This window comes from Drosophila simulans, chromosome 2L, assembly GCF_016746395.2.
Source record: "Drosophila simulans strain w501 chromosome 2L, Prin_Dsim_3.1, whole genome shotgun sequence".
NCBI lineage: Eukaryota > Metazoa > Arthropoda > Insecta > Diptera > Drosophilidae > Drosophila > Drosophila simulans.
The window spans coordinates 19,700,299-19,715,214 of record NC_052520.2 but is presented as its reverse complement, the minus strand read 5'-3'; the positions used below and the strand labels follow the sequence as shown (position 1 = coordinate 19,715,214).

Here is a 14,916-nt window from a genome sequence, read left to right as displayed (position 1 = left end):
TATATATATTTATCTACACATAGAATATTTTTAAATTCAGTTTTGATTAATTAAAAAAACTGATAAGCCTATTTCTCCACTATCTTTACCGAACTTGTATCTTAAGTTTTCCCTGAGTGCAACATGGACGTTTCAGGGTAATAAATTAAGCTGCATTTGGCTATTTTTGTGGTCATTAGGCAAGACTGCAGTTTGTCTGTTTTTGGACTTGGGCCTATAAGCGATGGGCAGTCGGCCATCGACCATCGACCATCTTCCCAGTTGGCCAGAACTGAGCCGTAGAACCTGCAGAGCGATGCAGGCCACTATCTGCCACAAGTTTTAATGAAGTCTCGCCTGAAGTTCCATATGTCTGCCGGAGATGCGGAGGTAGGCTGAGTTATGCCTCGGTAGTCTTCACGTGGAAATGGCATTATGAGTTATGTGTCTGTGGTTCCGCGGAGGATGGCTTAATTTCTCGTCATCGTCGTCGCCATCGACCCCGCGAAATTTCTCCCACAGTGCCACACAGTTCAATTAACATAATTAATGTGCCAGACTGTGCTCAGCCCAACTGCACTCGTCTTGCTACGACTCGACTCATTGAAACCCTGTGGAATATTTTCGGATCGGCTTACGCATTGTTACAGCCCAATTCGAGTTGCCTGCAGCTCTGACACCTGTCTTAATGAACAATTAACTGTAACCGCTTTTTAAGCCTCTCGCCTCACCTATAAACCAGCAATCATATATAGTTCATTTGGGTTTCTAGCCGAGGGGTAATTGTTTGGCCACCTACTAAATATTTCGCATGTAATAATATTTTCGAATTAACCAAATGTAATCATGGCTAACTTTTGTTCCTCACATTTTCTCATAATTTCGTAGTGGTGGCTTCCGTTTGGAGCTTCTGTGCTTTTATTACCTATCCAATTGTTTTCATAAGGCCATGAGAATTATTAAATAGCATGGTGATATCAAAATAAATGTATAAATACACCATCTAATAGCGATTAAACTCTGTAAATATTTTTTATACATACAAGAAGAATCTATTTTGTAATCAAAATGGCATCTGTAAACCTGAATACGTTAGCGTAAATCCTTCAATATTTAATTTTATTGGTGCAAAGTAGTTTCTTCGTTTACTTGGCAATCAGCGAGCCATTCACTATTCATAAACTTTTCAAACCATGGAACGAATTTTTTGTTGTTCGAAAAGTTTGAATCACTTTAAGCAGTCAGGACCACAGCTAATGCATGTTATAAAGTTTTACTTTCCAGATGCTTGTGAAGTTTTATGACGGCATTGCGAGCTCATAGTCAGGACTCTGAGGAGTGACAGTTGAGCATGTTTAGCTGCCGTTAGGTGGGCATATTAAATGACTCCTGGCGGGTTAATAATCTCCTCCATGCCCGGGCCATTTGTCAGTTTTGGATATCATCTTTTTCGGGAAGGGTGGTCCCCTTCAAAGGCCCCCCCGTCCTTTTGCCCCAACAAGTGCACTCGAGAAACAATTTCAGATTGCACTCAAAGTTAAATGGGCGCCCAGAAAGGTGACGATGGGCTTAAGCAGCCGAGCGGACATGTGTGAAATATGATATGCTCATTAGGGCTCTTGGCCTGTCTTTTTCCATCCAGCCACCCGGCTGCCACGCCCCTTTCGCCGCGAACCGCCACGGCCCGCCCAAGTCGCCACGCAAGTCAAGTGCATAAATAAACGACTGGCTGCCTCTTAATGAGAAAGATGACGAGGGTGATGCGGCGTAAACCTGCCGCCCGTCTGCGTTTGTGATATATCATCCGGCTGCCGGTACGCAGCCAAGGACACCTGTCAGTTCCACCTCATCCTCCCACCCCAACTAGCCACCCAGCCAGCCAGCCATCCGGCCACCCACTCAACCACAGGTTTGAGTGAGAAATGTAAAGCAGTGGGACAGCGGGAATGGCTGCCTCTCAGTCAACTGGTTTTCACGGCTCGTTCCCGATGGCAGACCTTTTTGGATTCTGCCCAGGGAATCCTCGAATGTTTATGTTCGTTTAAGAAGACAACTTGTTGCTAAACAAATTCTTAGTTGGCAACGATTTTAAATGAATTGTTGGGTCTACAAATGGTTTGAATAGTATATCCACATCCACAAAGACCAACCACATTCACAGGTATTAAATCCATAAATAGCTCAAGAGCTTTTATCAAACCACTTTCATGTACGCTCACTTCACAAGAGTATATCAATCCCAATGAATCCCACTTGAGTCGGCGATTCTGGTTTTCACTTCGGTCGGTCTTAGTAAGATTGCTGTTACAGTGCGTGGTCAATCGGCATAATAAATCATTATAACGCCCACCGAAGCCAAAACTCCGATCACCGATTAAGTCATCATCAGCACAGGGCCAGAAGACCGAAAGGGAAATAAGTGGACTCAGCGACATGGCCAAGATCGGCGGTGGAAACAATGCGTCGTCGTCATTACTGGCGTGCCCAAAACTCGCCTTGGGGTCAGGGTCGGGCTTGGACCCGGGTTCGGGATCGGTTTCTCCGCTTCTCCGGCTTGACGGGGTCCATTGACGCCAGCCGAGCGCCGTTGGCGGGGCTCACTTAAAAACTAATAGAGATTTAATCTGTTTGACTTGCCAATGAAGTCATTTAGAATGTAAATATTGCGACGAGTACAGATGGCTAAAGCAGCGTTCTCAAATGGAGAGTTCCGAGTGTGCAAAGCCTGTTTTATGCTGAATGGAAGAGAGTCTTATCCAGAAGGAAGATTCTTCTAATGTATTTATGTTGTAATTATGAGATAATTATGAGGTTAAACAGGAAAACTCAATAGAAACTTGGGTTCATTGACTACAAGATTGGGTTTCGTCACCTCACAAGTCGATATACCTGTTATTGTCCCCACTTCCTGGCTTGCAGTTCTTTTCTAACACCGATTGCATCAAAGTCCTCCTCCGCTCAAGTGGATTATGTTTTCCTTTTGCATCGTGCAACTACTACTACTACTACTATCGCCTGCCCTGAGGCACCTGTTGAACCCACACCGATGGCCATATTATTTACCTACATCTCTATCTCAACCATAATCACAATATTTACACCTTTCTCCATCGCTCTTTCGATGCTGGCTTCCGCTCCTCGATGGAGGAAACAGTGTTACACAAATGCAAATCAATTGTAAATACAAATAGAAAACTTGGCCGAAAGCAGTGGAGCAAAAGGTAACATTTACTATAAATAACAAAACACCGTTAGCAGCAGGATCAGCCTGAGGAAATCTTCGCCAGAGTTGGAGTTGCAGATACACCTGAAATACAATCAATGTAAAAATGTTATATATAATATTTCTAGGTGCTGTACAAATGTAATATAATTTGGTAAGTGTCCTCAAGTTTCGAGCAAACTGTTGCTGAAAGTTCACTTCTACTTGTTGGCCTAATATGTTGCAAAATAGTCAGTTGCACAACTTTTCTTTCGGTATTGCAACTGCAACTAGAAGCCTTGCGTTTTCTTGGCCTGGTGTGAATTTATTGCTTAATCATGCGCCTTTAAAGCGGCACGGCTGAAATGTAAATAAGGCAGATGCAGAGGCAAAGGCAGCTGGGTATTGGGTTCGGTTTTAACAAGGTGAGTGTTGTCCAACTGGACGCGCTCCGTTTTATTTTCTGGCCATAGTCTGCGGCACCTTACGGGTAGGCGTAGGTGGTAGCAAACGAAGTGAAAAAGGACACAAAAAAGAACGAAGTGAATTTGTGGCTGCAACTGAGTGTCGTTTGTTTTATTCGCCGGGTAGATAAATAGATAGATAGACAGATAGATAGATAGCTAGATAGATAGATAGATATATAGATATATAGATATATAGATATATAGATATATAGATAGATAGATAGATAGACAGATAGATAGATAGATAGATAGAAATATAGATAGATAGATATATAGATATATAGATAAATAATTAGATAGACAGATTGATAGATAGATAGATGAAAGATAGATCGCAACCTGCAGCATGTTGGATTCTGGACTGGCAAGTTGAAGTTCGATTCGAACAAGCTGGTGTTTGAGTGCAACAAATTTCGGCTTAAATTCTTCTTAAAGCATAAAAAAACGATTGCCTTAAAATTGAGATTTAGGGTTTTACTTTTGAGTGATGGTTTAACTAATTTTAATTGGATAAACTGATCTGACTAAAATCTCCGTTAATAACAGAATCTATTTATATAACTTATAAGCTTAACAATAATCCGGTTAATGTCATTCAAATATGGTCAAAAACTGAATTTTTCCAACTTTGAGGTCCTATTTCTTGAACCCCTCCTTCTGCGACCATTTTCGTGACCAGATTCGGAATTGCGCATAGTTAGTCTGTTAGCTCTTTAAGAACAGTGATGATAATTTTGTATTTTTAAAAAATCTTAAAGTAGTTAGCAAACTAATAACAGAGGAAAATTCAGTTCCGTGTAAGTCTTTCGGCAGATCGTCTTAGAACAGTATATCAGGGATATTAAATAACGTGTGTATCTTTTAGATGCACACTTAAGAACAGTGCTAAATAATCTTAAAAGGAACATATCCATTAAATATTACGTCTTATTGAGATATTTTAACAATGTTTTCTGGACACAGTTAAATATTTTACATCGAATGGAATATCACTCATACGCCTGTGTTAAAAATTGTAATTTCACCTGGTTCGGAAGGAGAAAAACTGAACGGAGGCGAGGCAACATGTTCGAATCGAACTCGTGATGCTTTCGCGCGGGCAACTAACTGCGAACATAAAGCTCACCACTCAGTCTTAAAACGAGTTTCATCGCGTTCGGCTGCCGACCCGCTCGATTTTTGAATTCATTTTTTGGCCTGGCCCACTGAAAAAAAGAAGAGAAAAAACCAATCGAAAACAAAGCCTCATTGCGCCCCATTAGGCAAATGCTAAATTAGTCCGTTGTGTAAAGGTGTAAAGCATTATTTTGTCGAAATTCGCCAGCCGCAACAAACCCCATTTGCTTGTGTTGGTTTAAGCCCAATTATTTGGCCAAAGTACCGCGGAGTTTTGTAAAAATATTTCTGGAAAATCTTCCCCAAAGTGCAGTGATTGTGTTTGTGTGCTCGTATCGTTTGTAGAACGGTAACAGGTAAAACAACATCAACAATCCGAATCCGAACGAGCGGCCGATGTCGGTGAATATAACCATTAAAATGAAGTTAAAGTCGCTCCCGAGCTGCATACAAATGCTGCTGTAAATAAGTCTAAACAAACACTTGCATTTGGTGAGTTTCAATTGCCTTTTGGGCTTTTTTTGGTCTGAGGTCGGGGGTGTTGGCCACATGTGGAATAAATCATAATTAGAGGGGCTTAAGTCTCGAATTGGGTTATGGGTACAACGGAAACTCAAGTGTGGGAATCAGTGCTAGTTGTCTTTATTTGTGGAACTATTTCGAGCTGCGTTAATTGTGGCCCAGTGTTTGCCGTGTATACTTATCGCATTAGCGCGCTCAAGGAGCTGGAAATAATAGATACGCTAATAGATACAGATGTGGTTTTTTAATTGGAGTAGATTTAAGAAATCAAAATAAATATTCATGCTGCTCTATCGCTTTACTTCGCTTAATAGGTACTTTAAATTGTGTTTTGATTTGAATCAGATACATTTCTGACCATCTGAAAGTTCATGCTAATCCAAAGCTATATGTTATATATATACATTAATTTAATTTTTCCATTGTTAACTCCACACCAACTTTTCCTTTCATTTTGTGAATACATTTTTGGACATTACATTCTAAACAGACTTTCCGTTAGTATGAATCAAAATGTAACAACTTAGTTTTCCATTTTATTTGTTTCATTTTCAACTGCTTTCTGACAATTTTTGCCGCGAAAAAGTTTTAGGGATAGAAAGTTTATATTGTGAGCCAATTTGAGTTGGCAGGGATAGCTAGAATTACATTATATTTGTAGGTGTGCATTTCTCCAGGTGAAGCCATTTACCAATTCCAGGTAGAACACTTTGTAGTCTTGTTTAAGCCGTTAACTCTGGGCGGACTTGAGTTCCTTGACTCTCGGTACTGTTCTGAATTATATGGAAGCAACCCGGAAATTTTCAGTGCTTGTGGAAATTATTTCCTGACAGTTGCTAATAAACCTGCCTACTTCATGGGCACAGCTCGCAACGGTCATTACTCATGCCAAATCTTCTGTCACTTCACACCTTCTCCGGCTAATTCTACGGTCAACTTGTCAACACGATGTGAAGTGGGGTCTGTGTGCGTGAGAGCTCTTAAGCCTTATGCAACAGCTCAAATTAGCCATGCAATTTGTACTTAACTATTTGCAGCGTCTTGTTGCAAGTTGGGGTCTTGGGGAATGGAGATGGAGGCTGGCGACTGGAGAATGGAGAATGGGGTAATGGCTCCTACAGGGCACTCTCTGCAGAGGCGGGAATAATAAAATGTCCAAGGACTTGGAGCGGACAAGCGACAAGTTTATCACTTGTTAAGCCAAACGCTGCAGACATGCAGCCGGCTTCATCCTGCACCATTCCTACCCAGACGCCCAGTCCTACTCCTATTCCTACTGCATCCGAGCACCCCGCTCCGGGAATCCAACTCCAGACGACGTCGGCGTCGGCCCAGATGGGCGCGGCAGATAAGGAACTGGGCCCAGACACAAAAGAGCAGGCCAAGAATAGGGCGTTCTGGGTCCGCTGCTATTTGCATGCCACTCGCTTGAAGTGGGCCACACTCGGTCCGGATGAAAGCGGATATCAGAGTACACAGAGACAAGATGTGAAGCGTTTGTAATCCAAATCCATTTACTCATCCGATCTTAAATCCTCCAGGGAGACGGTAGGGGTACTTTAAATTCTAATCTGAGTTTGGGCTCATACAGTAAAATTGTATAAAAGATAAAACAATGCATATTATTGCAATATATTTATGTTGTATAGTTTGTCAATATAGGCGTTCGTCACCAAGGTTTCCTGATTTATTTGCTGTGCACGCTTGGATGAGACAAAGGAAACATATACAAAACATTTATTATTAATTGGTGCTTGTTAGTATTTATAATAATGCTTTACAATTTCATGTGTAAATTAATTCTTTTATTAGTAAAAAGCATTTATTATTTCTTATTTGCTACAAACAACTACAAAATAGTTAAAAATATCTTTAGACTGCAATTGCTGTTTGGAATAAAAAATGTTTTGCCATCTATAAGCCATCAGGCAAAACGTTTGCTATAATATTCATAATCCCAATCTAAAGCCAATCGGATGCCATTTTTGAGTATCCTTAGGCAGCTGGGACTTAAAGTTGGGTCTAACGATATGGTCCCGACCTTTTCGGGAGTTCCTCGAAATGGGATATCATCCACAACCAGTCAGCCAAAACGGAGGCTTCCGCAGACGCAGCTGCTCCTCTTTCATTTGGGCCATTTAAATAATGGCTGCAAATGGCTGGGTGACAATAAAGAAGACCGGCAGCCACAAGTGAAGTGTTCCAACATAGCAGACTACGGCTATAAATAGTCGAGAAAAAGTCAGGAAGCGAATGTCAGCTGAAAAATTACGTATACGCAGACATCGATGCTCATCGATAGTGAGACATGGGCTCGCTTTCGTTTCCGCTGTTGAGTCGAGCGTGTTGACTTTTCATTTTCCAATTTTCATTTAAATTTTTGTCTGTCGAACGGCGTCAGTCTTGTTTATGACCATTTAATTGACACGCTACCTGGCACTCGGAGCTCTTCTGGGAATATGGCCATTTACTGAGGCCATGGGACATAATTGATTATGAACTGGGGAAATTGCAGCAGTCAATAAAGAAAATCCGACTGTCAAGATCGACTAGACAGGAGCTTTAAATGTGTGCAGATGTCTGGTTATCATTTTCCGAAATTGCGTATCAATGTCACTCCAGTGCAGCATCCTTCGCCTCCGAAATTTGATTTCTTTCTAATTAAAATATCTGTCCCTAAATATCAAACACAATGCTAATATTATGAATGTGCAAATATGTCAACCAATTATCCGTCAGATTGTCAGTTAGGAAACCTAGAAAGTCATTCTAAATTATTGCTACACTCGAATACAATATTGGAGGAATCGAATATATACATTTGAGTATTTCACTTCAAAAATTGCATGTAATTTTATTAATGCACATAATCCATTATCATTTAATTTTATAATTTTTGGCAATAGGTAGACTTATTTTCTAAGTGCACCAAGCGAGACAATAAAAAGGAAAGCAATCAGTTAATCTACCAAGCAACTCAAGAGCTACAATTGAAATCCTCTATTAAATCAGCACTCTACTCACAAGAGCACTTTGTAATTAACTCTTACAAATCTATTAGGGCAAACTTTCCCAAGAAGCTCGACCAATTAGCATTATTAAAGTGTTGTGGTGTTCGCAGGCAAGAGTCCCTCCATTTAGCCAGGCCAAAAGAACAGGTGGGCAAACAATGCTAGTCACTCCTTTGGATCTGCCCGAGGTCGTCACTTTGATTTGCACAAGGTATTTGCAGGGAGCAGCAACAATGGCATTGCTTTACGCAACTTTAATTAGCAGGACAAACAAGCTGTTCTGACACGCCAGGAGGTAATACCTTTGATTGCACGCCCTCCCACCCCTCGTCCTTTGGATGGCGTTTTTACCTGGCGACCGGACAAGCGTTGACAAACGGAAGGAAGCGGGAGAAATGGTGGGGCTGTTGTGGCACCCAAAATATGCTAAACACAAAGTCAGAGTTGAAATTTAATTAAAATGTTGCTGGCAAAAGCATTGAACTGTGGGATATGCAAAATGCCCGCTTTCAGGGCCGATGCTGCGTATGCGCAATTTTTTGCCTATTAACAGCAATTAATGCGGCTATCTTCTTAGGCAGCCTGCTAATTTAATTTTTCGTTGGCCCAAGGGCTGCTTTGAGTTCGGCAGTCGCTGACCCTTTTGTTTTTCCTCTCGCACGTGTCCTGCAAAATTGATAAGCCATAAATATTTGTTATGCCCAAAAGCAACAGTTTGGCCACACAGCATAAACATAAAAGGGATGCCAATGCCCCCAAAAACCTTCTTTTCAGCTTGAATTCTATCCCTTTTCTCGGGCCTCGAGTGTAACTCAAACAAAATGCCCAGCAAAGAGCACGAAAAGTTTTGTTCTTGCAAGATTCCATGTTATGCTTCATTAACTTAATGCTGTTTTCACAATAAATTTTCATTCTTTCCATTTCGGCGCTAACAAAGAGCATTTCAAACACGCTTATGCTAATCCCAAGGAATTTCCATTTCGATTTTTACCCATATCTCGACGGCTTCCTGGTTCTCCCGTTGTTGATTTCGCAGATAGTGTGCATAATTTGGAAGTTTTCTTCCTGAGTGTAGCAGGACTGAAACTGGCTTAGAGAACCATAAATGTGTTGAAGATGCCGAAAAATTATTTATGTTGCATGTATCCAACACTGCAGAGTTAACCCTTTTTAATAACAAATGCCTCTGGTGGCTCAAGGGGGTCTCCTCTTTTCTAGGTCCGCTTGAGTGACTGGCTGTCACGATTTGCTCCATGTTAGAACTTATGACTCTCTGGCGGGGAGAATGAATGCATCAGGTAAACGACATTGCTAAAACACGAGCTGATGAACTGGGGGCACAGGTAAATGGGGCGGGAAAACAACTTGTTTAAAATTGTATTAGGTGAAGTGCAGCCCTTGGCCCTTCTATGAATATGCTTACTTTATTGGAGCGTGAGTCCCTGAGCATTCATCCCATTCCCGTGCAGTTGGCACTCTGTCACGCTTTGATTGAGTTCAGTCGGCTTTCCCGCTGCCAGGGGGTCCATCCATCAATATCCATATAAATGCTGCTGACCTACCAGCTTGCCAGCATGTTCTGTGAACTGAAATGCTATATTTATATCAAAGGGTGCGCTGGTGGTAATCAAAAGCTAATAAATGTTCTGCTTTGCCCAATAAATCTGAGTGAAAGACCTGTTGAGCTAACTATTGAGCTCGTAACTATTCAGTAATGTAAAAATAGTAAGTTACTGTATTTACTGTTAAATGAATCATGAATGCTCTTAGGCAATCTAACAATATTTTTGCAAACTATTAGGAAAGTATATATATGCATAAATATGACTCAGTCTGTAATGTTTGCCACTCTTTGCGTCTGTTGCATATATTTGAATGTTAAATATATTTATGAGTTTTAAGTGGTTTCGCAGAATTGATTCCACCATAATTAGCATTACCAATAACCTAAATATTATTTAATATTTTTAAAGTTAAGCTTACAAACATCACTGTAGTTTTTATGACTGCTAAGTAACTTAACTTAAGTTCAAACGATTTTTGTTTACAAATTATGTTACAAAATGAAGAAACAAGCATTTGCCGTTTCGCCATCACTAGGAAGGCCCCTTCCAACGGCTGTTCGGATTGTGGGCAAGCTCGTGAGCCAAGTTGCTGGCCAAGTCGAGAGCCAGTGCACTTGCAGTTCATTTGGCCAAAAGCAGGCGTTCTCCCAACTCGCCGCCCGACGTTGGCTGAATGTTTGGCAACAGCCAAACAATTGCCCAACAACGAGAACCTTTCTCCCCGAAAAAAAGATGGGGAACAGCAGCTGGATTTGGTAAGGGAATAAAAGTGGGAATGCGAATGGCACTAGGAATGGAAATGGGCATGGGCATGGGTTTAGGCCATGGGCCTGGGCATTCTAGCGGAACTTTGTGTCGCATTATGCCGTGTTTCGGGTTGTCGGTGGATGTTGCTGCTGTCGTGGCTGCATGTTGACTCCAATGCTCGGTTACAATTGTTTTTTTTTTTCAAACTGCCTGCCAGCAACATGCATAAATACATAGATACAATTGTATCTATTACTGTGTTCTGCACACACACATGCTCGTATTATGTTTGGTTTGCGCTTGGTTGCCGCTACAAACTGCCGATCTTCCCCTCGCAAAAAGCTTTTAATTATTCCCATGTCACATTTCAGTTTTGTTTTATCAATAAGTAGGCAAAATGCGAGCATTTCAATTGCACAGGTTCAACTCGTTGTGATTCAGAACCCATGCAGGAAATGCCTAAAATATGTGTATATATGAGGGCCAACAGATACTTGAGCGGCTTTTATGTATTAAGCCCTAATGGAATATGGACATAATAGGTTCATTTGCCATCAGTAAAATGAAACGAGCTGGTTAGATATGACATATTTCCATACACCAGGTAATCAAATCCATAAGCAAAACTATTTAAAAAACATGAAATAGTATTTAACTACTGCATGTTCAATCGGCTGGAAGTATTTAATCTATAAGTTTGAACAAAGCTCTGTGCACGGCTTAGTAAATATTATTAGCAGAACTTGAACGAGTTGAGCTGCGTTTGTTTATTTGAAAGTTTCCAACTACGTAAGTAGGTTAGGTTTCCAAGTGAGCTAGCATGGAAATGTTGAAAATGATTCTTCACCTAAAAATTCTCCCGAAATGTTCTCCTAATTTCCGACCAAGGTACTCCAAATAAATCTCTCTGAGGGCGAGGAAGTTTTCTTACGAAAGCCGTCAAGTACAGGGCCATAACCAGATGATTATCAGATTAATTACGACCGCATACAAAGCTGACCACTTTGCGCAATCATAAGCCATGAAGTTCAGGGCTATACTACCTGATAAATCCATGAAACTATACTTTTCTTATGGACCCGTACCTACGCCAACTTCGAGTTGCATTCAATGGCATGGACAGCATAAAAGTTTATCGCCTTGTTTGATGGCCCAACTTGATCCAATGGCTTTATGGATGGGAAATAACTTTATGGATCACTCGAGCGACCGAGGCGTTCAATTAAATGGAAGGCACACGAATAAGACGGTCCATAAACCGATAAAAGAAAATGACATCATGGGATGGGAAGGGGAAGGGGAAGGGGTAGGGAAGACGATGAAAAACAAAACCGACACGAAAAGAGGGCAACGATATGTGGATCTGGCCACTTTTTTGTGGGTTAATCAAATTTAGTTGTGGCCTTCCTTCTTTCCCTCACTTTCACGGGGTACAAAACAAATGACAGTGGGCCATTAGGCACCTGTGTACTCGCATTCGTATTCACATTCGTATTCGTGCTCGTTCGTTCTTGTATCTTGCAGATACGTTTCACGTGGCTTCCACAGATACCAAAAGGCACACGCATTTTACGTTAATTACATGTCGCTACATTGTCGGGCTTTGTAATTATTTTGACAGCCGAAGCGTTTCTGCCGTTTTTTTGTTTTTTTTTTTTTTTGGTATCTCTGCATTCGAAAATCCGAGAGTTACAGTTACATTCGTTAGCTATGCGTTGATACATAATGTTTTTTATTTCTTTCTTGCTTTTCCACAATGACGAGAATCTCCAAAATCCCCCCAAACACCCCTCCTTCGATCCGGGCAGCCAGTCAGCCAGTCAGTCAGTCACTCAGCCAGTCGGTCGTCTGTCAACAGCGTTTTGTTTAATGAGCTTTTTACGAGCCGTGCAATGAGTAGATATGTACGTATGTACTTGCAGACCCACAGAAGATACAGATACAACGAGGCAAAGTTGATGTCGAGTTGCTGAGTACCCACACATGACATCTACAGTTAGGGCGGAACGTGCGGCCCGAGGCACAGAAATCCGAGTTGGCCCCGTGGGTTGGTAATATCATTTGGCGTATTTGCAAGTAACTCTATAACTCAGTCAAGACAAATCGGTCAAAAGGACTCTTTAAAGGGGACTAATATGTTGAGGAAAGGTTTGACACCAAAAGGTTTTAACCAAACAAAAAGCCCAATCAACAGATAAGGAGTTTCCTGTGGCAGTTTGATTGCTCGGTGTAATTAGAACTGCCTGTGACCTAACTAATAAATTAGAAAAATATATTTATTCAGCCCCCAAATAATCCAAATAAAGTGCCGCCAATCCGCAATTGATTTATACCCCGCAGTTGTTCCACAGAGGTAAAATTTATTGAAAAGCAATTAGGCGCAAATAAATATCAATTGAGCGAGCCGTGCCATTTAATGGAGCCGCTAATGGAGAAAAACTTCTGGGGAAACCCTCGGGATAGCGCGATAATCAAAGCCTAGAATTGGTTTTTGAGGTTTGAAGAGGACTCAGCTGGCAGGCAGTTAGTTTTTAGCCCGTTCTCGGCTGTTCTTCACTTTGATGAAAGCCGTATGTATGGAGTGACAGCCGAACATCAAAGACGCTGCTCTTCAGCCAAGTGCGATTGCAACTGCGATGACGACGAGGATGATGACTATGGGTTGGGAATGAAAAACCAATGTCTGCGGCTTTTTTTGCCACATTTGATTGACTGCTTGACTAACTTTTCACGAGATGCACCCGAGTGCTTCATTTTCAGCTGAGTTTTTTATAGTTTGGCGACGAACGCGTGCGCGTTACGCTTTCGGTCAAGCAAATCGGAATAATCGGCCCAAAGCCATATATCTGTACGTATATATACTGGCGGTATACATCGGGAGTCATGACTGTGGGCCCCTGGCGCATAAATGCATAAAAAGCGAGACGAGTTAGTTGTATATTCGCCAAACTATTTGCATAAGCGGCACCGACGAAATGTAAAAAACAACTTCAATATCCGTTGATCGCAGCATCGTCGAGCGAGCAATTGTAACTGCCAGATACATCTACATTTGTGCTTATGCCACAATCGACGACTGGAGTGTCGCATCTACATATCCGCGGCTGTATTTGGTTTCCATTTACGAGGTTGTTGTCGCTACCATTGCCCCCAAAGTTGCCCCACAATGTCTCCAATGTTATTATTACTCCCCCTGCAGTCAACATGCAAATCGAATGCTGACATATCGCGGGAAGCCATGTATTAATGCTCGTCAAAAGGGCTGGAACTTGGGGGTATTTTGAGATTATAAGTTTGCTGTATAAGTTGTGTAGAATTGCATTGTATCTATAAATATGAAATCCAATTGGAACATTTATAAGGCTAGTTCATTCAATTTATTTCATGTGCGGAAATGAATTCATTTAAATGCAATTTCAATTTGTTGGGAAGCTGAGGTTTCACTTCCAATGAATTAAAATCAATTAAACTTCTCCTCCTACGCACGAAGTCAAATGAAAATGGGAACGAACAGTTGTTTTTACACATCCTTTTCAAATGCGTCTGCTTGCCACAACTATTTTTCTATGCAATTTCAGAACTTGGTAAAATATAACTCAACTTTAAAGCAAAACCTACGTGAAACATATAGCGTTCAGCTGCTTGTTCCCCTGCATTTTGCTAGCAGCCCGTAATCCTTTGGCATTAAATATGAAAAATCAATTTCAGATGCTGTACTTTAACATAGAACCGCAAAACGCTCGACCACAGATACAAGACCTTACACATTCACGTGTCATAAAGTCTGAAAGACTGAAAGCGGCAAACGCGAGGAAGAATGAAAATAATACAAGCCCATGCATTGCACGGCAACCCTGGACTCAAACTCATAACAGTTTCATTGTTAGTCGGTGAACATTGCATATAAACGTAAATAGCATGAATACACTGAGCCAAATTTCGTGAAATCGCGGTGATACTCGTACGCACTGAAACAAAGCAAGGACATGGTCGCAATGGAGTCGAAATGTGTTATTAATAGGGATCCTAACTACTTACAAAATTTACATTCCATTTTTAATTCCATGAAGAGTATAATCAATGAAAAATTAGTTAGATCATAAAAATATATAGTGTAGGGAAATTGTCAATTCATTATCTCGCTGGTTTCGACTTGTATTTCAACTTGTAATTTGGATGTGTGACGTTCTAGAAATGTTATTTAAGTACCAACTCCTTTTTCCTTGTATCCTTTTTATATGCATCCTTTTTTTTGTTTTGATGTATAAGTGTTTCGAAATATTCAACTGCTTACTTTCGTGCAGTGT

General features: G+C 41.0%; 1 protein-coding gene across 2 annotated transcripts in view; it reads left to right on the top strand.

Annotated features, from left to right (window-relative positions):
• The first annotated feature begins 4,765 nt into the window (after positions 1 to 4,765).
• The window catches only part of LOC6732887, a 44,351-nt gene continuing 34,200 nt past the window's right edge, over positions 4,766 to 14,916 (top strand). For both annotated transcript variants that reach the window (XM_039293809.2, XM_039293810.2), the window contains exon 1: positions 4,766 to 5,256. The gene's annotated coding sequence lies outside the window, so the exon portion shown is untranslated. The remainder of the gene's footprint in view (positions 5,257 to 14,916) is intronic.